Source organism: Saimiri boliviensis, chromosome 13, assembly GCF_048565385.1.
Source record: "Saimiri boliviensis isolate mSaiBol1 chromosome 13, mSaiBol1.pri, whole genome shotgun sequence".
Lineage (NCBI taxonomy): Eukaryota > Metazoa > Chordata > Mammalia > Primates > Cebidae > Saimiri > Saimiri boliviensis.
Window position 1 is genome coordinate 85641214 of NC_133461.1, and position 23884 is coordinate 85665097.

A 23884-nucleotide genomic window follows, 5' to 3' on the forward strand; every position below is an offset into this window, starting at 1 on the left:
CCAATACAATAAAGAAAGAAGAAAAATCTTTACCCTGCCCTTCAGAGAGAGCCTCTGCTAATGTTTATTCTTCCTAACTTAAGCAAACATTCAGTTCTACAATGTGTAACTCAAATTGTGTTCAAGTCAACAAGTGTAATAATTGCTGCATCATCCAGGAAGTGGCATTGAGAATGGGTTTAGCTTGCAAGACAGAGGAGAGGAGAGGGATGGCTGAAGCTCTGGAGAAGTCTCATACCTTCTCCCTTCCCTTCCTAATTCTGGCAACTTCTTGATTTCCACAGTCCCCCTCTGTTCATTTCTGAAACTTCTGAGGATCAGGCACTTCTCTCATCAAACTATGCCACTGCCAGTTCTCACAGCACGTGGCTGCAGGCTGTCTCCTTGAGGATGGAGCTCTGTGGCTTCTCTTGCTTTTCTGCTTTTCCTCGGCCCTTAGACCCCTTTGGCTTCCATCTGCTTCATGACTTCACTGTATGGAGTTCCCTCCAGTACCTCCTCAGCATCAGCAGCTCAAGCTGCTCTGGAAGCCTCTTATTATGGGTGCCTCCTTCAATCCCAATGAGCTTAATGCTGTGTTTGCTTGCACCTAAGCAAGGTTTAGGATACCTTTGGAAACTGCATAGGATTTTTTTAAAAACTGGAATAAAGCTCTGCCAATAATAATACAGAAATCCCATAGGCATAAGGTGGGAATCTCAACAGTAACAGAACCAGCATAAGGCTGAAAGTGAAAGGCCCAGTGAAGCTCTTTCCGGCAATGCAGTTGTGCTTGGAAGAAATAGTCCAAGCCAGCACAGTGGTTCACACCTGTAATTCCAGCACTTTGGGAGGCCAAGGTAGGCAGATCACTTGAAGTCAGGAGTTTGAGACCAGCCTGGCAAACATGATGAAAAAATGTCTTTACTAAAAATATAAAACTTGGCTGGGCATAGTAGTGGTACACACTTGTGATCCCAGGTACTCGGGAGGCTGAGGCAGGAGAATCACTTGAACCCGGGAGGTGGAGGTTGCAGTGAGCCGAGATCACACCACTGCACTCCAGCCTGGGTGACACAGTGAGACTCCATCTCAAAAACAAAAACAAACAAACAAGCTATCCAAGCCCAGGAAGCTTCCTGCCCCCAAACAAAATGCAGAATTTTCTGTGCCTCTAAAATTGCACACCAGACTAACACTAACCCAAGTTTACTTTCTTTTCTAGCACACCTTTAAAAAATAATAAGGGTGGGGATAGAAGAATCACAGATCTGAAATAGGGAAATTTTAGGATATTTTCTATTTTTTACTAAAAAATTTAGGCTGGGCACGGTGGCTCATGCCTATAATCCCAGCACTTTGGGAGGCCGAGGTGGGTGGATCACTTGAGGTTAGGAGTTCGAGCCCAGCCTGGCCAACATGGTGAAACCCCGTCTCTACTAAACTACAAAATTAGCTGGGCTTGGTGGTGCACGCCTGTAATCCCAGCTACTTGGGAGGCTGAGACAGGAGAATCCCTTGAACCTGGGAGGCGGAGGTTGCAGTGAGCCAAGATTGCACCACTGTACTACAGCCTGGGTGATACAGTGAAACTCCATCTCAAAAAAAAAACAAAAAAAAAAACCTGCTTTTTTAACAATTCAGAGATTTTTTTCATAAATAACTTTAAGATTAAAGTTATACAAAGACTTTTAAAAGACTTTATATAACTTAAAGGAAGGCAGTATTAGAAGTGAGGGCTAGGTACAGTGGCTCGCGCCTATAATCCCAGCACTTTGGGAGGCCAAGGTCGGAAGATCACTTGAGCCCAGGAGTTGGAGACCAGCCTGGCCAATGTAGTGAGATCCTGTCTCTAAAAAAATATAAATTAGCTGGGTGTGATGGTGTGTGCCTGTAGTCCCAGCTACTTGGGAGACTGAGGCAGGAGGATTACTTGAGCCCAGGGGTTTGAGGCAGCAGTAAGCTATGGTTGCACCACCGTACTCCAACCCGAGTGACAGAGAGACAGAAGAGGAAGAGGAGGAAGAGAAGTCAAATTTTAGCAGTATTCCATTGTATTATAGCCAGAAACACAGGCCTTCTTGATTGTGTGGCCCACACCTCCAGGCAGATAAAAGTAGTCCAATGGGAAACAAAGCATGACTTTATTAATAGTTGGCCAAGTCCTCTACATGGGCTTTCTTGGTGAAAGTGGATTGAAGAATGTGACTTAGGCCAGGAAGATACAGTGGGACTTAGTGTTCTCTGCCCTCTTGAATCCAAGGTTGGCCATCTATGGATTAGGTTCAAGTGAATTGACCTGTCCCACAGCAGGCAGAGAAGAGCCAGAATAGAAAGGCTTCATGGCCAGGCACGGTGGCTCACGTCTGTAATCTCAGTACTTTGGGAGGCCTAGGTAGGTGGATCACATGAGGTCAGGAGTTTGAGACCAGCCTGGCCGACATGGCAAAACCCCGTCTCCACTAAAAATACAAAAAACTAGCTAGACATGGTGCCGCATGCCTGTAATCCCAGCTACTCAGGAGGCTGAGGCAGGAGAATCATTTGAACCCAGGAGGCAGAGATTGCAGTGAGCCAAGATCATGCCACTGCATTCCAGCCTGGGTGACAGAGTGAGACTCTGTCTCAAAAAAAAAAAAAAAAGAATAGAGAGGCTTGGCCATGAAACTGACGTGGACCCATTCTGTTAATTATCTCAGAATGCTGGAGGCAGAAAGAGTGTGAAGCTGAGGGGTCCTGCCATGATGGTGGTGATCTTTAGTGGAAATAGCTTCTACAATGTTTCATAATTAATCAGCAATTTTTCCTCTCTAAAGCAGAGATGGGGTGAGGGCCCCAAGGGGCAGATTGTGAGTTGGAGGTGGGGTTGGGGCTCCTCTCTGAAAGGTAACAGCCAATCTAGAATCTCCTATCTAGTAGTCCACCAGTGGAATTTGCTACTTGCTTGACTGCCATGATGGAAGGAGAGCTATATTCTCATTTATTACGGAGTTAGCAAGTTGTATCTTCATGTAATGCTGTCTTGAGTGTTTACAGTTTTTAAATTATTATAGCTTCTCCCTTCAAAGAGCTTGTAATCTAATTGCAGAGATGACACACAAACACACAAAAAATAGATCAATAAAGATTTACATAAATGTTGAAGATGACAGGAAACGGTTATTTGTCCAGTAAATTGTAAGGACAGTACTTTCTAAAGGCTTTCCAAAGAAGGATCGAGAAGCTGAGGTGGGAGGATGACTTGAGCCCCAGAGGTCGAGGCTGCAGTGAGCCATGATTACTCCACTGTACTCCATCCTGGGTGACAGAGCAAGACCCTATCTCTAAGAAAAAAAAAAGTGAAACTTAAGAAAAAAATTAGAGTCAAGTCTTTTCTTTCTAAAAAGCATAAGTAGTTTTCTTCTGGTCTCCATGTATTTCTGTCTATGTTATGTTTTCTCTTCTGAAAGCTTCTGGGTTTAGACATTTCATTGCTTTTTGCTTGTTTTAGAGACAGGGGTCTATGTTGCCCAGGCTGGGCTTGAACTCCTGGGTTCAAGTGATCCTCTCACCTTAGTGTCCTGAACAGCTGGGATTACAGGCATGTGCCACTGTGCCTGGCTTGGAATTTGATTTTGATTTACAAGAAACTGAGGTGTGAAACTGGCTTGCTGTCCTAGTTGGGGTTCCAGTCCCACAGAGCGTGAACATCCCCAGACATGGACACACCATCTCCAGAGCGCTTGGCTAGAGATCCCTTTGCCTAAGGAATCACGGCTTGTTCTGATAAACACCTGTTTCTGCTGTTCTCTCTCCATAATCAGAGGAAAGGAGTAGCTGCCTGACCCACACGGGGCTCAATGATCTTGTTTCTGCCTGCCTGTCCATGGTGCTGGTCTCTGCTGTTTAGTAACCAGGATGTTCACGTTGAGTCCAGTCATTTCAGTACAAACCTCTAGCTGCTCCATTCCCTTTATTCTTTACATCCCTGTAAGTATATCTGCCTTAGACATTCAGTTTTTCTATTTATGCCCACTGCTTTTGAGATGACAGAAGTTGGGTTTTACAGTCAACTCAGCTATTTTCCTGTACATCACCTTCACAGATAAAAAGCTCACGCCTATAATCCAGTACTTTGGGAGGTCAAGGTAGGTGGATCACTTGAGACCAGGAGTTTGAGACCAGCCTGGCCAACATGGTGAAACCCCCGTCTCTACTAAAAATACAAAAATTAGCCGGGTGTGGTGGTGTGTGCCTGTAATCCCAGCTACTCAGGAGGCTGAGGCAGGAGAATCACTTGATCCTGGGAGGCAGAGGCTGCAGCGAGCTGAGATCGTGGCATTGCACTCCAGCTTGGGCAACAGAGCGAGACTCCATCTCAAAAGAAAAAAAAGCACATCCCTAATTGTGGCTCCTAACCACAGGAGTTATAGGAGCTGGGAAATTCCAAGGGAAAAATATGAAACAAGATGTGAAGCAGGACTGTTCCTGTCAGGCTGGAATTGTGGCTGAGGCTGAAAGCTGAGGACAAGAGTTTCTAATACCATGAGAAATTACTAATAACTGGGAACTAGATGCATTCCTCAGAGCTTACCAAGAAGTAGAAGAACGGGCTCTGCTACCATCACCCTCCTCACCATGGATCCTATTAGAGAATGCTGGGTTGGGGCTCTGAGCTCATCGTGAGGGGAAATTCTCTCCCCACCCACCAAAGAAAGAAATGCTTCCCTCCTGTGATCCCCAGTGAAGACAGGGTGCTTTCCAGAGAATAGCTTACAGGAAATGAAGGTACCCTCAAGAGGCTCTTATTTGGGCATCTCAGGTACCTGTTGGACACTGGCTTAAGTCAGAGATTTACTTGCTGACAGCCCCTGTGCTGGTGTGAGCAGGGACAAGGGAGTGGAAAGAGAGGGCTGGACTCTGGGAAGGGGTAGGCAAGGAGCAGCCACAGTCCCAGCACAGGGAAGGGAAGGTGGCACCGCCGCCAACCAGACAGCGTCAGTTTCATTGGGGGCGGCTTTGCGGTGCCAACTCAGCGGGGCTGAACGAGGCTCCTGTCATTCCATTTCTTGTATGTTTCTTGTTAGGGTTGGCCACAAGAGGAATTTGCATGAGATTTGGATGATGGAGGCTCAGCAGCACCTGTGTTTTTGTCTCAGAAGGTCCAGGTAGGTCAGGTTTTAAGCAGATGCAACGGGTCCATGGTTGGTGTGGGAAGCAATTTGGCCTAAAGCCCCAGTTCCTGTGGGATCACTTCCTTTAGCTTTTCTGAATCCTGGGCCGGGTGCAAGTATGGCTCTGAGCAAGAGAGCAGCTTCTCCTGCAGATGGTCTGGGGGCCCAGAGTTGGAGGCTCTGAGATAGAAAGGGGCTGACATGGATGCCAGTGAGAGACAGACAGAGGTCCAGCTGCCCGCCTCTCTCCCAGCCTGTGTTCCTCTTTTCTTCCCATCACCTGCCCTGTGACTTCGAGCTTGGCACCAGGCACACAAGAAACAGCTGGACTGAGACTGCTTTAAGTCTCTCTCAATTGAGTTGAATCCCTGTAAGAAATCTCTTGTTCTGTCTTTATCACACTTAGCAGTTCTGCTTCTCAGACTGATTGATACTTCTAGATTACATGGAGAAAATTAGTACAGTAAAAAAAAAAAACAGTCAGATACATGTTCTAATTTCATCTGTTTGGCTGGGCATAGTGGCTCACGCCTGTAATCCCAGCACTTTGGGAGGCCAAGGCAGGAGGATCACTTGTGTTCAGGAGTTCAAGACCAGCCTTGGCAATAGAGTGAAACCCCATCTCCACAACACTTTATTTTTTTTTATTTATTTATTTTTGAGGCAGAGTCTTTCTCTGTCACTCAAGCTGGAGTGTAATGGTGTGATCTCGGCTCACGGCAACCTCCATCTCCTGGGTTCAAGTGATTCTCCTGCCTCAGCCTCCCGAGTAGCTGGGATTACAGGCGTGTGCCACCACACCCAGTTAATTTTTTTGGTATTTTTAGTAGAGATGGGGTTTTGCCATGTTGGCCAGACTGGTCTCGAATTCCTGACCTCGGGTGATCCACAGCCTTGGCCTTCCAAAGTACTGGGATTGCAGGCATGAGCCACCACTCCCAGCTCACACAAATTTTTTAATTAGCTGGATGTGGTGGCATGTGCCTGTAGTCCCAGCCACTCAGGAGGCTAAGGCAGAAGAATAGCTTGAGCCCGGAGGGTTGAGGCTACAGTGAGCCAAAATCATACCACCGCACTCAGCCTGCACAACAGAGCGAGATGTAGTCTCAAAAGAAAAGAGAGAGACAGACAGAAGGAGAAACAATTTCACCCATTCATCTTTATAGCTAATTTGCTGTGTGACCTTGGGCATGTCACTTTGCCCACTCAGTTCCAAATTACAGTTTAAATAGAGGGGAGTTGGATTAGGTGGTCTGTAAAGATGTTGCCAGATTTAAATACATAAGCAGACATATGATATCAAAGAACTTTGATAAGCCAATAGGAAGATCTATTTTTCTTGATAAAAACTGGTTGAAATTTGATTTGGGGATGAACACGGTTTCACTCTGCTGCCCATGCTGGAATGCAGTGGTGCAATCACAGCTCACTGCAGCATGAGCCTCCCTGGGTTCAGGCAATTCTCCCACCTCAGCCTTCTGAGTAGCAGAGACCACAGGCATGTGCCACCACATCTGGCTAATTTTTAATTTTTTGTAGAAATGGGGTTTTGCCATTTTACCCAGGCTGGTCTCGAACTCCTGGGCTCAATCAATCTACCTACCTTGGCCTCCCAAAGTACTAGGATTACAGGTATGAACCACCTCACCTGCCTTTTTTTCTTTTCTTTTCTTTTCTTTTTGAGACAGGGTCTCACTCTGTCACCCAGGCTGTATTATAGTGGCACGATCTCAGCTCACTGCAATCTCCTCCTCCTGGGTTCAAGCGATTCTCATGCCTCAGCCTCCTAAGTAGCTGGGATTACAGGCACTCACCACCATGCCCAGTTCTTTTTTTTTTTTTTTTTTTTTTTTTTTTTGTATTTTTAGTAGAGACAGGGTTTCACCATGTTGGCCAGGCTGGTCTTGAACTCCTGACATCAAATGATCTGCCCGCCTCTGCCTCCCGAAGTGTTGGGATTACAGGCATGAGCCACCGTGCCCAGTTTCTTTTTTTTTTAATTATTGTACTTCTTTACCCAAAACAGAAATTTGGGTTTTGAAAAAATAGCCTAGCTGTTAGAAAGCAGACATTCTTGGGCCTCTGATAATATCATATTTGTCTGCTAGCAATAGTGAAAATGACTTCCACTTTCAATCTCAGTCTCTTTCTATGGCAAACAATAATTAACCCTGAGCTGAGCACTCCCACGCAAGAGTTCACTGAGTTGCCAATGGTCCCATATTGGAGCACTGGGCTTGGCTTATAAAGGTAGGGTTCAAGTTCCACTTCTGCCATTTACTACCTGCAGAGGTCTAGCTGCCCGCCTCTCTCCCAATCTGTGGTCTTTCCTTCCCATCACCTGCCCTGTGACTTTGAGTTTGACACCAGGCACAGGAGAAACAGCCGGACCAAGGCTGCTTTATGGCTCTCTCAGTTGAGTTGAATCCCTACAAGAAATCCTGCCCTTGGAAAAGTGCAGACTCACTGACCCTCAAATATGTCATCTATTTGTGTTAGTCCATTCTGCATTGCTATAAAGGGGAATAACTGAGGTTGGGTAATTTATGGAGAAAAGAGGTTTATTTGGTTCATGGTTCTGCAGGCTGTACAAGCATGGTGCCAAGATCTGCTTCTGGTGAGGGCCTTAGGTGCCTACACTCACAGTGACGTGAGAGCAAGAACAGGGAGCAAGAGAGAAAGAAGGAAGTGACAGGTTCTTTTTTTTTTTTTTTTCTTGAGACGGAGTTTTGCTCTTGTTGCCCAGGCTAGAGTGTAATGGTGTAGTCGTGGCTCACTGCAACCTCCACCTCCCAGGTTCAAGTGATTCTCTTGCCTCAGCCTCCCAAGTAGCTGGGATCACAGGCATGCACCACCATACCTGGCTAATTTTGCATTTATAGTAGAGACAGGGTTTTTACCACATTGGCCTGGCTGGTCTTGAACTCCTGACCTGAGGTGATCCGCCCACCTCAGCCTCTCAAAGTGCTAGGATTACGGGTATGAGCCACCATGCCTGGCCTGGTGCCAGGCTCTTTTCAACAACCAATTTTCACATGAACTAATAGAGTGAGCACTCACTCATTACTACAAGGACGAGAAATTGTTGTCAGACAATGGACTTCCAAGTGGAGGGCCAAAACCCCAATGGAAAATTCCTTTTTTGCCCCATTTAATCTAAAATAAGAGTAATTGAAATAACATAGAAAATGAGCTCTTCAAGTCTACACTAAGGTAGAACTTCATCGATAATGTTTTCTAAACATTTTCTTACATTTTTGTGGGTACGTAGGTGTATATATTTATGGGGTACATAAGATGTTTTGATACAGCATGCAATGTGAAATAATCACATCAGAGACAATGGGTATCCATCCCCTTAAGCATTTATCCCTTGTGTTACAAATAATCCAATCATATTCTTTTTTTAAAAATGTACGATTAAGTTATTACTGACTACAGTCACCCTGTTGTGTCTACCAAGAATGTTGGTCTCCATGTGTTTTTTTCCCCACAAGCCAATTGTGCGAACATGGGCTTGAACAGAAACTCTTATTACAGAGACTCAAAAACATGTTTTTATAATTTTAGCTCAATGAGATGTGGCATATCGTCTACATATACAAAACTTCTGTGAATGTACTTAATTCCCCATATATAGAGTGTAGATCTATTTACATAGATCATAAAAATTCCAGAGTAAGAGCCTCACCAGGGAATCCACTGGGAATTCCGACATGTCCAGGCATGGCTGCAGAGCCACAATGTAAGATCACTCAGAATCTATTTACATGAAGGTCTGAGATGCCGCAAGCATGAGACAATGATGGGAAATTCTGGGACACAGAGTGGATCCCCAAGAATGAGCTCACCTGCCTTTGGGGAATAGGGAGATCTATTACCAGCTTTTTGCTCGTGACCAGCGAGCCTGAGAGGAAGAGGAAGTAGATGCACAAGACCCTGGGTCTGGAGCCATAGTTTAGGGTGCAAGGAGGTCCAGTTTCCCACAGCACCAATATGCTGCATTGGTATCACCCAGACGCCCTCAGTAACCCTCTTGTGACCAAGAACTAAGAAGACGGCTGTATACTTAGAGTCTGTGTGGGTCAAGTAAGACAGTGTAAGGAGATGCTGGTGGAAGTCATTGCCTCCCCACTTCAATATGGTATCTATTAAAAGCCAATAAGGGGCCACGCATGGTGGCTCAAGCCTATAATCCTAGCACTTTGGGAGGCTGAGGCAGGCAGATCACCTGAGGTCAGGAGTTCGAGATCAGCCTAGCCAACACGGTGAAATCCCATCTCTACTAAAAATATAAAAATTAGCTGGGTGTGGTAAGACGTGCCTCAATCCCAGATACTCAGGAGGCTGAGGCAGGAGAATCGCTTGAACCCAGGAGGTGAAGGTGGCAGGGAGCTGAGATCATATTGCTGCACTCCAGCCTGGGCAACAGAGGGAGACTCCAACTCAAAAAAGAAAAAAAACAAAAGCCAACAAGGCCCATGAAAACAAGAGATGTACTGGGGGCAGTACCCCAATACCATGACATGGACCAGCTGACCTCTCCAGCTCACATCCCTTATCACCTCCCACTCTGTTTATCTGTCCCATGACTGTGGCAACTTTCTCTCCATCCAGAAATGAAGCTGTTTGTACCCTCTAAAAAAACTTCTGTGACTCAGCCCAAATGCAGATGTCTGTATTCTCTATGTCACCACATCCTGCTGTATGATGAATCCCTCACAAAGATGATGCAGCCTTAACAGGGCAGACAACATGGTCTTTTATTTAATTTTAATTTTTGTAGAGATGGGGTCTTGCTGTGTTACTCAGGGTGGCCTGGAACTCCTGGCCTAAAGCAATCCTCCTGCCTTGACCTTTCAAAGTGCTAAAATTGCAGGCATGAGCCACTGTACCCAGCAGAGCAATCCTTTAAAGTGTGTCATGTCACTTCTCTGCCCAAAATACTCTACTGCTACCTGTCCTCAGAGAAGAAGCCCCAGCCACCTCGTCTTTATCTCTCTTTACTTCTACCTTCAGCATCAGATCCAGGTTTTGTGGAGCCTAAAACTTATAAAATGGAGCACTTAAGAGATATCATCCAAAATAATGTATAAATTAGAATACTTATTATAATAAGAAAATAAATCACAACAGATGCAAAATCTCCTTGTATTCATCAGGGTTCTCCAGAGAGACAGAACCAGCAGGGCAGATATGCAGTGTAATTAACTGAGGGGGATTTATTAGGGGAATTGACTGACATGATTACAGAGGCTGAGAAGTCCCATGGCAGGTGTCTACAAGCTGGAGACCTTGGGATGCTGGTAGCATGGCTCAGTGCCACTCCAAAAACCTCAGAACCCAAGGGGCCGCTGGTGTAAGTCCTGGAGCTAGAAAGCCTGAGGTCCAAGGGCAGGAACAGGGGAGTGTATCACAGCTCCAGGGAACAGAGCGACCAATTTGCCCTTCCTCTGCTTTTGTTCTATCCAGGCCTCTAGCCAATTGGATGGCGTCTGCCCACATTGAGGGTGAATCTTCCCCACTGAGTCCACTCAGGTTCACACACCACACACCAAACTCCTGGAAACACCCTCCCTCAAAGACGCACACCCAAATAATGCTGTATTAGTCTGTTTTCACATCACTGATAAAGACCTACCCAAAAGTGGGAAATTTACAAAAGAAAGAGGTTTAATGACTTACAGTTCCACTTGGCTGAGGAGGCCACACGATCACGATGGAAGGCAAAGAGAAGCAAGTCACATCTTATGTGGATGGCAGCAGGCAAAGAGAGAGCTTGTGTAGAGAAACTCCCATTTTAAAAACCATCGGATCTCATGAGATCCATTCACTATCACGAGAACAGCACAGGAAAGACCCACTCCATGATTCAATCACCTTCCACTGGGTCCCTCCCACTTGGGAATTATAGGAACTATAATAGGAGATTTGGGTGGGGATACAGAGCTAAACCATACCAAATGCTTTACCGGTTCTTGACATATTCCTTAATTTAGCCAGGTTGACACCTAAAATTAACCACCACGCTCCCCAACTCAACTTGCTCTTAGTTGGATCCAGAAAGTATCATATGCCAAATGTCCAACACCATCCAACTCAGGGGATGTGCAACAGAGGGGAAGCGGCAGCAGAAGGAGACAGCAGTCCCAATCATTTGCAGTTGAAATATCATTTCTGCAAAGTTTGCAAAATGTATGACTACAAGAGCGCATTGCTAGGGCCCTCTCAGGGCTTGCAGGGGACTGTGCAAGTGAGGCACCCTGAAGTTTTGCAGTGAACCCACCTCTTTCTACTCCTTTTCTGTCTTGTCTTTTCTTTATCCGTGTTGGCTTCCTCTGTAGGAAAATACCAAGTCCATTCCCTTCTCAAGGCTTTGCTTTGCTGATCGCTCAGGCTGCAATTCTTTTCCCTAAGATATGTGCATGGTTCCCTTCAGGTTTCTGCTCAAATGTCACTGTGTTCAGAGAGTCCTTCCCAGACATCCTGCATGAAAAGTCACCCCCACCACTCTCCACCCCTTTGCCCTGACACATTTCTCCTCCTAGTACATGTCAGCACCTGATAGGACTTCTAGCTATTTGCTGTCTGTTTTCCTCACTAGAATGTGAGGCAGGCAGAGACTTATCTGTTTGATTCATTCATTTATCCCCAATACTTGTAACAATGCCTGGCCTATAGCAGATGATTGGTACTCATTGAATCAATAAAGTAAATGTTTTATTCACTGCAGGTGTTACTTTGCAAGTACTTATTGACAGGCCTAATTAGATGGTATAATTCTGGGGAGCAGGGGGCTTATTCATCTTTTCATTTATTAATTCACCAAATCTGAGTACCTCATGTTAGGCCATGGAGATGCAATGATAACAAAAATCGTCCTGACCCAATGTCAGGGAATCTGCAGCATATACTACAAAAAGTGGATTTTGGCCGGGTGCAGTGGCTCACGCCTGTAATCCCAGTACTTTGGGAGGTCAAGACAGGCAACACTTGAGGCCAGGGGTTAGAGACCAGCCTGGCCAACGTGACAAAACTCTGTAAAATACAAAAAAATTAGCCAGGCATGGTGGTGTGCACCTGTAATTCCAGCTACTCAAAACACTGAGGGCAGAAGAATCGCTTGAACCTGGGAGGTGGAGGTTGCAGTGAGCTGAGATGGTGACGCTGTACTCCAGCCTGGGTGACAGAGTGAGACTTTGCCTCAAAAAAAAAAAAAAAAAAAAAAAAAGATTTTGATACAAATGTTCATGGGTGCGGGGGTATGCTGAAGATACAGCACTGTGGGAAGCATGGGATCTTAGCAGGGCAATAATAACAGCTGACATTTATTTTGCAATTCCTGTGTGCCAGGCACTGTTACCTGAAAGCAACAACACTGTGAAGCGGGCACTATGATCCTCATTTACAGATGAGGAAAGGAGGCACACAGCGGTTACACACCTTGCCCAGGGTCACGCAAATAGTACCTGGAAGAAACAGGATGTGAACCGACGCAGCCTGCTTCCAGAGCCACACTCTTAGCATTGGGCTATAGGTTTGAGAACCCCCCCATTCCCGTCACCTTGCAGATGAAGATTACAACTTTGTTTTTTCCATCTCCAGCATCCGACACATGTATGTTAGCTGAGTTGAGCTGACACTCCCACCCTCTGCATTTACAAGCTCCAGTACTGCTCCCTCCATGCTATTCAGTTACCCAAGACCTTGATATTTGTCATAATCACGGATATTAGTTCAGTACTTAACCAGTTCACAAAGCATTCTCACATGCCTTATGTATTAGTCCATTTTCACACTGCTGATAAAGACATACTCCAGACTGGGCAATTGACAAAAGAAAGAAGTTTAATGACTTACGGTTCCACGTGGCGGGGGCGGCCTCACAATCATGGCAGAAGGCAAGGAGGAGCAGTCACATCCAAGGTGGATGGCAGCAGCAGAGAGAGACTGGGCGAGGAAACTCTCCATCAGATCTCGTGAGACTTACTTGCTTTCACAAGAACAGCACGGGGAAGACCTGCCCCCATGATTCAATTACTTCCCACCAGGTCCCTCTCACAACACGTGGGATTTCAAAATGAGATTTGGGTGAGGACACAGCCAAACCATATCACCTAATCACACTTAATCTTCATAGTCATACTAATTGGTAGGTATCATGATGCGCATTTTACACGGGAAGAAATTGAGAGGATGGGAGAAGAATGTTGCCAAGGCTGTTGCCTTAAAAGGAGTGGGACCTGGCCGGGTGCGGTGGCTCACGCCTGTAATCCCAACACTTTGGGAAGCTGAGGCGGGCGGATTGCCTGAGGTCAGGAGTTTGAGACCAGCCTGGCCAATATGGTGAAACTGCATCTCTACTAAAAAATACAAGAAATTAGCTGGGCATGGTGGCAGGTGATTATAATCTCAGCTGCTCAGGAGGCTGAGGCAGGAGAATTGCTTGAACCTGGGAGGCAGAGGTTGTAGTGAGCCGAGATTGTACCACTGCACTCCAGACCGGGCTGCAAGAGCCAGACTCCATGTTTTAAAAAAAAAAAAAAAAAAAAAAAACGGAAGTGGGACCTCTGGAGTAGCCTCATTGGGATTTCTGGACACTGGCTTGGACTCTACTAGCTCTGACATCTTGAGCAAGTTGCTCTTCCAGGGAGAGATGAGTAATGCAGAGTTTTTCCCTAAGCCCAACCTTGTTACTTTAAGCAGGTTTCTCACCCTTGGCACTGCTGACATCTGTGGGGGGCTGTCTTGTGCACTGTAGGACATATATCAGCATCCCTGGCTTCTACCCTCTAGATGCCAACGGCACCCCCTCCTCCAGCTCTAACAATTAGAAATGTCTCCAGATACTGGCAAATGTCCCCTAAGGATAAAATTGCTCCTGATTGAGAAGCACTGCCTTAAAGACAGGCCAGGGAGGCCAAGAGTCACTGAAGTTCATCTCTGAAGGATGTGGTCAGATATCAAGATAGAGCCACCAGATCTTCCCAGCCTTGAAGCCGCATCAAAGTCTTCCTGATCTGCCAGACAGGAATCTATGCTTTGCACTCAGCAAGTGTCTTATTACTTAATATTATAAATCTTTTTTTTTTTTGAGACAGTCTCACTTTGTTGCCCAGGCTGGAGTGCACTGGTGTGATCTTGGCTCACTGCAAACTCCACCTCCCAGATTCAAGTTATTTTCATGCCTCAGCCTCCCAAGTAGCTGGAATTACAGGTGTGTGCCACCATGCCTGGCTAATTTTTGTACTTTTAGAGGAAATGAAGTTTTACAATGTTGGCAGGCTGGTCTCGAACTCTTGGCCTCAGGTAATCCACCCACATTGGCCTCCCAAAGTGCTAAGATTACAGGCGTGAATTACCGTGCCCAATCTTGACATTATATATTTTTATACTGGGTTCTCCCATAGTTCCCCTCATCAGGTGTTGCTAGTATGCAGTGATGAGCCTTTCACTGCAGCTGGGAGGGAGGTAAATCCAGGCATGGAGTTTATAAAGCCAGCCACCAGCTGAAGGTCTGGCTGATCAGGTAGTTCCAGGGATCACCTGGCCATGTAGGCTGCTAGTTTGGGCCCTAGAGAAGCCCTGTGTGCCTGCTTGGATATTTAATTTAGAGATCTGAGTTCTAGCCATATTTTAGCCATCTGGTTCTTGTGTAGCCTTTAAAAAGTCCTAGTTTGCCCTTCCCTAACTTAGGGTCAACTGTACCCGCCTTACTTGCTCAGTTGAGATGAAGCAAGCAGAGGCTCTTTTAAACTGTGTTGCATGTCAGCTGTTAATACGAAAAGTATCTGCCCTTTTCCTACAGGCCTGCTGACTATTGTCAGAAACTGTACCATCACGACATTTCTTGGGGGTTCAGGCATGGTCTGGAACTAATCTGAAATCTGTGCCAGCATCCTGGAGCTCTGGACCAGCCTTTTCGTATTTGTTCCCATTCAGACCTGCCTGTATTAGCTGGCTGGTCTGCCTATCTACAGGTTTCCCGGGAACAAAGTTCATGTGAGCTGCAGAACATCTGGAAGAAGGCCAGCAAAATCTAGAACCAAGATTGGCTCCTGGAGTCTCCTGCCAGCTACAAACTGCCCTGGTGACTGGAAGACCGTACACAGCCCTTACCAGCTTTACTTTGAATAGCAGCTGGGGAAACTAAGGGAGTGATGCTGTCCACTTGTGTATTAGCACATGTGGCATGAACTTTACAGTATTGCCTGTGGTTTCTGTAACACTGAATTAGTGGGAAATAGTTTAGCTGGGTGTAGCAGCTCGTGCCTGATATCCAAGCACTTTGGGAGGCCAAGGTAGTGCTGAATGGGGTGGACCAAGCAAGTGGAAAAAAGGCTATGGGATGTGACTCTTCCCTGTGGACTTTCAAAATCGTTGATAAAGAAAGAAGAAAAATCAACAACAAAACAATTAAATAAAAAAACAAGCAGAATTGGTTGAAATGAATAGAACTTTTCTAAATTAAAACTTGATGAAGGTACTTAAAAGCACAAGTCGATTTAAGCTAGTTTTGTCAACAGATTTTGACTGTTGCTTTTGTAGATACAGGATCTCAATATGCTGCCCAAGCTGGACTTGAACTTCCGGTCTCAAGTGATCTTTTTGCTTTGACCTCCCAACTGCTAGGATTACAGGTATGAGCCGCCATGGCTGGCCTGACCTATTTGTTTAACCAAAATGTCCGCTTCCATGTACTACTTCTTGCTTTTCAAATAATACTTAGTCCATTTTCTGCTGCTGTAACAAAATACCACAGACTAGGCAGTGGTTCATGCTGGTAATCCCAACACTTTGAGAGGCTGAAGTGGGCAGATCACCTGAAGTCAGGAGTTCGAGACTAGCCTGGCCAACATGGTGAAACCCCATCTCTACTAAAAATACAAAAAGTAGCCAGGTATGGTGGGATGCGCCTGTAATCCCAGATACTCAGGAGGCTGAGGCAGGAGAATTGCTTGAACCCAGGAGGCAGAGGTTGCAGTGAACCGAGATCATGCCACTACACTTTAGCCTGGGTGACAGAGGGAGACTCCATCTCAAAAATAAAAAATAAAAAGCCAATAAGGCCCATGAAAACAAGAGATGTATTGGGGACAGTACCCTAATACCATGACATGGACCAGCTGACCTCTCCAGCTCACATCCCTCATCACCTCTGACTCTGTTTATCTGTCCCATGACTGTGGCAACTTTCTCTCCATCCAGAAATGAAGCTGTTTGCACCCTCTAAAAACACTCCTGTGACTCAACCCAAATGCAGATGTCTGTATTTTCTATGTCACCGCATCCTGCTGTATCATGAACCCCTCACAAAGATGATGCAGCCTTAACAGGGCAGACAGCATGGTCTTTAATTTTAATTTTTGTAGAGATGGGGTCATGCTATGTTGCCCAGGCTAGCCTGGAACTCCTGGCCTCAAGCAATCCTCCATGGACTGGGTGTTTGCTGAGGCAGAATTGCTTGAACCCGTGGGGGGTGGAGTTTGCAGTGAGCTGAGGTGTCACCACTGTACTCCAGCCTGGCAACAGAGCAAGACTGTCTCACAAAAAGGAAAAAAAAAAATGGACAAAAATATATTTGGCTCATGGTTCTGGAAGGTCCAAAAGCACGACTGGAAGGTCCAAAAGCATGGCACTGGCATCTGGTGAGAGCCATCCCATGGTGAAAAGGGGAAGGCAGAATTCAGCATGTGAGACAGAGAATTGAGGCCAAACTTACCTTTTCCTCAGAAGCCCACTCTGGAGATAACTTACCCACTCCCATGATAACAGCATTAATCCATTTATGATCTAATCACCCTATAAAGGTGTCACCTCTTAATACTGTTACAATGGCAATTAATTTTCTTTTCTTTTTTTTCTTTTTTTTTCTTTTTTTCTTTCTTTCTTTTTTTTTTTTTTGAGACGGAGTTTTGCTCTTGTTACCCAGGCTGGAGTGCAATGGTGCGATCTCAGCTCACCGCAACCTCCGCCTCCTGGGCTCAGGCAATTCTCCTGCCTCAGCCTCCTGAGTAGCTGGGATTACAGGCACGCGCCACCACGCCCAGCTAGCTTTTTGTATTTTTAGTAGAGACGGGGTTTCACCATGTTGACCAGGATGGTCTCGATCTCTCGACCTCGTGATCCACCCACCTCGGCCTCCCAAAGTGCTGGGATTACAGGCTTGAGCCACCGCGCCCGGCTAATTTTCTTTTTCTAAAAAACAGACATGTCTTGCTATATTACCCACATGGGTCTTAAACTCCTGGGCTCAAGCAATCCTCCTGCCTCAGCCTCCCAAAGTGCTGAAATTACAGGAGTGAGCCACTGTGCCTAGCTGGCAATCAATTTCAACATCAGTTTTGGCAGAGACATTCAAACCACAGCAAATACGCAATTCATTCCATTTAATGCTTTACTCTCTAGTTATTTATTGATTCGTCTTAGGGTCCCTGGCAAACAGTGAAAGACTTCGTCTTTGGCCTCCTTGACCTCTGCTAATTCATTCATTTAACAAACATTTGTTGAGATCCTGCTGTGCTTCAGACAATATACAACAGTGTGGATCCAGACCAGGAAGAGTTCAAAATAAACGGTGAATCACAAATAGTACCCAGGTAAGAGCTGTGACAGAGAATTATGTATGACATATTGTGTGACTACAGCTGAGGAACCATAGAACTTCAGTGAGAGCATGAGTCAGCTTGACTAATGAAGTGACAATTGAGGTATTTTAAAATCTCTTTAGCCCAAATCATCTGACTCATTCATCTTCACCACCACATGCAAAGGAAAATAAAACCTATTGTGTTTCCCATTCAAATGAAAATATAGGTTGACAGTTCTGTCCTGGGTTGTCATTATTTTCTTACCCATGTTTTCCCAGAAGGAGATTGTGATATGGTGAACGGTCACAGAATTTGGAATCGAAATTAGAATTGTGTATCATTTAGTGGCTGTGACCTTTGGGCAAGTTACTTGACTTCTGTGGACCTTAGGGTCTTCATCTGTTAAAACAGGGGTCCCCAACCCCTGGGGCTGTGGACTGCTGCTAGTCCATGGCCTATTTGGAACTGGGCCACACAGCAAGCCCTAAGTGTCAAGCAAGAGATGCTTCATCTGTATTTACACCTGCTCCCCATCACTTGCATTACTGCCTGAGCTCCGCCTCCTGTCAGATCAGTGGTGGCATTAGATTCTCATGGAAACATGAACCCTATTGTAAACTGCACATGGAAAGGATCTAGGTTATGCACCTCTTATGAGCATCTAATGCCGGATGGTCTATGGCTGTCTCCCATCATCCTCATATTGGACTGTCTCGTTGCAGGAAAGCAAGCTCAGGGCTCCCACTTATTCTACATTATGGTGAGTTTTATAATTATTGTATCTTCCAATGTAATAATAATAGAAATAAGTGAACAATAAATGTAACGTGCTTGACTCATCCTGAAACCATCCTTGGCACACTGGTCCATGGAAAAATTGTCTTCCATGAAATGTGCCCCTTGTGCCAAAAATGTTGGGGACTGCTGTGTTAAAAGAGATTATAAGCTGGCTATGGTGGCTCATACCTGTAATCCTAGTACTTTGGGAGGCGATGTGGGCGGATCACTTGAGGCCAAGATTCGAGACCAGCCTGGCCAGAATAGTGAAACACATGTCTCTACTAAAAATACAAAAATTAGCTGCACGTGGTGGTGCACACCTGTAATTCCAGCTACTCAAGAGCCTGAGGCAGGAGAATCACTTGAACCCAGGAGGTTATAGGTTGCAGTGATCTGAGATTGCTTCACTGCATTCCAGCCTGGGCAACAGAGCAAGACTTCATCAAAAAAAATTATAATAAGAATAGCAACTATGTGGCAGGCTGCTATCAGTATTAGCAATAATGTATACAAAATTACAGACTGTTGTACTGATGGCTCCCAGTGAATCAGACCTACTGGTATTCCTGGTATTCATGCCCTTGGGTAGGCTCCTTCCATACTGACTCTGGGCTTGGTCATGACTTGATGGCTAATGAGACATAACTGTGACCCAAGCAGAGACTCAATAAATATTTGCACATTGAGGCTTACACTCTGGGAACTCAGATGCCATGTAAAGAAACCTGGGCTACCCTACATAAAGAGAGAGGCCCCAGTCTTCCAGCTATCCCCACCAAGGGAGGCCATCTGGGACCTTCCAGCTCCAGTCAATCCACCAGCTGAATGCAGCTTCTTCAGTGAACCTAGGCAAGACCAGAACCACCCAGCCAGACCACAAAATCATGAGAAATTACTGTGTTGTTTCAAGCCACTATATTTTAGGATGGCTTGTTAAGCATGAATGGACACACCAGTATTTTTTAAATACTCATATACACCTACTGTGAGCCAAACACTGTGCTAGGCTTTAGGGAGACAGCAGTGAACAAGACCAATATAGGCTCCCTCTCATGGAGCTCACATTCTAGTAGGGAAGATGACCAGAAAAATAAAATGATTATGCTGTTTTGTGTACTATAAAGGACGAGGTTTATGAGCTGAAGCCGAGGAAACAGCAATTGCTTTTGATAAGGTAATCAGGGAAAACCTTTCTGAGTTTAAATTCAAGCAGAAACTTAAAACTTGAGAAGAAAGTAGCCAGGCAAAGAGTCACAGAATAGGTCCTCAATACATCGCAGCTATTACTAGTAACATAAAAGTATTGATTAATATTTATTATATGTGTAATTGGTATACAGAAGGCATATATATATATATATATATATAAAATCCTCATGTATATATATAAAATCATATATATACTCCATATCTATCTACCTATAAGTTAGAAAGAAGAAAGTCCCTTCTTTTCTGTTACCTTACAGTCTTCCTCTAGTGCCCACTATTGACAAAGCTTTGTAGGAACGCAGCTAGCTAAGAAATCTGAAAGGAGCATTGCAGAGTTCCAGACACAGCATAAAAGAGAGGAGCATGCAAGGGCAGATTGGGAGCTGAGAAATGGCAGGCAAAAGGCTAAGAATTTATAAAGGAACGAAGTTTAATTAACTGATAGTTCCACATGATTGTGGAGGCCTCAGGAAACATACAATCATGGCAGAAGGAGAGGCAAAAAGGGCAAAAAAAACCTCCTGTTTTTCCAGCATCTGGTCCAGTACAGCATTTGTTCTGAATCTGTTATTACTTTTAAGAAAGAATTTTTCTTTTAAAAAAGTTTCTGAATAAAACTGTTTTTGGTCAGGTATGATGGCTTACACCTGTAATCCCAGCACTTTGGAAGACCGAGGCAGGTGGATCCTTTTGGGTCAGGAGTTCCAGACCAGCCTGACCAACAATGGTGAAACCTCATCTCTATTAAAAATACAAAAAAATTAGCAGGGCATGGTTGTGCATGCCTGTAGTTTTGGCTACTTGGGAGGCTCAGGCAGGAGAATCGCTTGAACCCAAGAGGCAAAGATTGCAGTGAGCTGAGGTCGCACCACTGCACTCCAGCTCTGTCTCAAAAAAAGAAAAAAACTGCCGGGCGCGGTGGCTCAAGCCTGTAATCCCAGCACTTTGGGAGGCCGAGGCGGGTGGATCACGAGGTCAAGAGATCGAGACCATCCTGGTCAACATGGTGAAACCCCGTCTCTACTAAAAATACCAAAAATTAGCTGGGCATGGTGGCACGTGCCTGTAATCCCAGCTCCTCAGGAGGCTGAGGCAGGAGAATTGCCTGAACCCAGGAGGCGGAGGTTGCGGTTAGCCGAGATCGCGCCATTGCACTCCAGCCTGGGTAACAAGAGCGAAACTCCGTCTCAAAAAAAAAAAAAAAAAAAAAAAAAAAAAAGAAAGAAAAAAACTGTTTTATGTATCTCAATATAATAAAATGACTATCAAGTATGTATTAGGTTGGTGCAAAAGTAATCGTGGCTTTTACCATTGAAAATAATGGCAAATATGTCCTACATCAGAACACTATGGCAGGAACTTCTATCCCTGTCTGTCCCAACATTGAGCAGACACTCAGTAAAAACCAATGAATGGGTGAGTTCATGGATGAATGGAACTTACAAGATCTGTCTTTCCAATGGCCAAGGGGCATCTGGTCCCCACACGAAGGCTATTGCACATCTGCACAGGACAGTCCTATTTTTGGTGTCCTTTCCTTTCTGAAAATAAAGTTGTGCTTTGGGGAATGAAAAGAAAAAAAAAGAACAAGAAGAAGAAGAAAAGAAGGTAATGGCAAAAACTGCAATTACTTTTGCACTGGCCTAATATATAAACTACCTAGAGTAGCCGCAAAAAACTAATCTAAGAGATACACTTAAAAACACTATCACAAATAAAAAATGTAATTCTAAAAAATGTTCAAATAACCCACAGGAAGATGGGGGAAAAATACATAAAGACAAAAACAGGGAGAACCTAGAGAAAACGACATAGGAGATGTACACCAACATATTAATAATATCCATAAAAGCCCTAGAAGGAACATTAAAACCCTAGAAGAAAACCCTAGAAGAAAACCTAGGCAATACTATTCAGGACATAGGCATGGGCAAGGACTTCATGACTAAAACACCAAAAGAAATGGCAACAAAAGCCAAAACAGACAAATGGGATCTAATTAAATTAAAGAGTTTTCGCACAGCAAAAGAAACTAGCATTACAGTGAACAAGCAACCAACAGAATGGGAAAAAATTTTTGAAATCTACCCATCTGACAAAGGGTTAATATCCACAATCTACAAAAAACTTAAGCAAATTTACAAGAAAAAACCCACCTCATCAAAAAGTGGACAAAGGATATGAACAGACACTTCTCAAAAGAAGACACTTATGCAGCCAACAAACATGAAAAAAAAAAAAATCTCATTATCACTGGTCATTAGAGAAATGCAAATTAAAACCATGTTGAGATACCATCTTATGCCAGTTAGAATGGTGATCATTAAAAAATATGGAGACAACAGATGCTGGAGAGGATGTGGTGAAATAGGAATGCTTTTACATTCTTGGTGGGAGTGTAAATTAATTCAATCATTATGGAAGACAGTGTGGTGATTCCTCAAGGATCTAGAACTAGAAATACCATTTGACCCAGCAATCCCATTACTGGGTATATACCCAGGGGATTATAAATCATTCTATTATAAAGACACATGCACGTATGTTTATTGTGGCACTGTTCGCAATAGCAAAGACTTGGAACCAACCCAAATACCCATCAGTGATAGACTGAGTAAAGAAAATGTGGCACATATATACCATGGAATACTATGCAGCCATAAAAAGGATGAGTTTACGTCCTCTGCAAGGACATGGATGAAGTTGGAAACCATCATTCTCAGCAAACTGACACAAGAACAGAAAACCAAACACCACATGTTCTCACTCATAAGTGGGTGTTGAACAATGAGAACACATGGACACAGGGAGGGGAACATCACACACTGGGGTCTGTCAGAGGGTGGGGAGCTAGGGGAGGGATAGCAGGGGGTGGAGGTATAGGGGAGGGATAGCATCAGGAGAAATACCTAAGGTAGATGTCGGGGTAATGGATGCAGCAAACCATCATGGCATGTGTATACCTATGTAACAAACCTGTATGTTCTGCTCCTGTACCCGAGAACTTCAAGTATAATAATAAAAACAACTAAATAATAACAATAAAAAAAGAAGAAGAAAAAACAACTACATAATCATCATCATCATCATATTGCTCCCCACAGCCACCACCACCCAGTGGAATGGCCAACAGGGGACCTGCATGTGGCCTGAGCCAGGAGGTACAGCAGAAAATTGAGAAACCATACGACACAGACCAGGAGCAGATCAATGAATCACCAGTGGATCATCAGCCAGTGTGGAAAGGATGGGGGCTGGCCCCAGCTTGGGCACGAGAACTTCCAAAACTTGCTTAAGGAGGGCACGGAGCTATATGAGCTCATTAACGCACTAAGCCCCAAGGGGCAGGGCCCAGTTAAAAAGATCCAGGCTTCCACCATGGCCTTAACTCCGATGGAGTGGGTATCTCAGTGCCTGCAAGCAGTGGAGCACTGTGGCATTAACACCACCAACATCTTGCAAACCGTGCACCTCTAGGAAGGAAAGAGCATGGCCTGTGTGCATGATGAACCTGGGTGGGCTGGCAGTAGCCCAGGATGATGGGTTCTTCTCTGGGGATCCCAGATGTTTCCGTACAAAAGCCAAGGAGAATCCTTGGAACTCCTCAGACAACCAGCTACAAGAGGGCAGGACATGATTGAGTTACAGATGGGCACCAACTGCGTGTCTCAGGCTGGCATGACCAGCTATGGGATGTCACGCTAGATCCTCTGATCTGAAGACTAAGCTCTAATTTTTTTTTTCTCTCGGCCTAATTCCTATCTAAGGAGTCTGGCAAGTCATGCCATACAAACCATAAATTCTCATCAGATGGGTTTTATTTAACCCTGTATATTGTGACTGACTTTCCAACCTGACTATGGAATAACATTACAATTCAAAGAAGAAAATAAAAATATTTTATCCCAAAACATGTTTCTTTGCCATATCTTCATATGGCCTGCAAAGTTGTCCTTCGTGGGGAAAATTTTGCATCTGTAAAGATTCTCTATTAACATAGCTATATCTTTTTTTTTTTTCCAGGCCCTCCCAATCCTAAAGAGATGAAAAGTCTAGCACCTTTTTGTTGTTGTTGAGATGGAGTCTTGCTCTGTTGCCCAGGCTGGAGTGCAGTGGCATGATCTTTGCTCACTGCAATCTCTGCCTCCCGGGTTCAAGATTCTCCAGCCTCAA

General features: G+C 44.8%; 1 long non-coding RNA gene and 1 pseudogene across 2 annotated transcripts in view; both read left to right on the top strand.

Moving 5' to 3' along the window:
* Positions 1–17888, top strand: part of LOC141580840 (uncharacterized) — a 30840-nt gene extending 12952 nt beyond the window's left edge. The window contains exons 2-4 of one of the 2 annotated variants that reach the window (XR_012513217.1): positions 5046–5126; positions 14941–15772; positions 17562–17888. This is a non-coding gene — a long non-coding RNA (uncharacterized LOC141580840). Of the gene's footprint in view, positions 1–5045; positions 5127–14940; positions 17071–17561 lie in introns of those variants that run through there. The other variant, XR_012513216.1, reaches the window with a different exon arrangement.
* Positions 17889–17891: 3 nt separating this feature from the next.
* On the top strand, positions 17892–23425 carry LOC101036466 (transgelin-2-like; annotated as a pseudogene).
* The last annotated feature ends 459 nt before the right edge of the window (positions 23426–23884 follow it).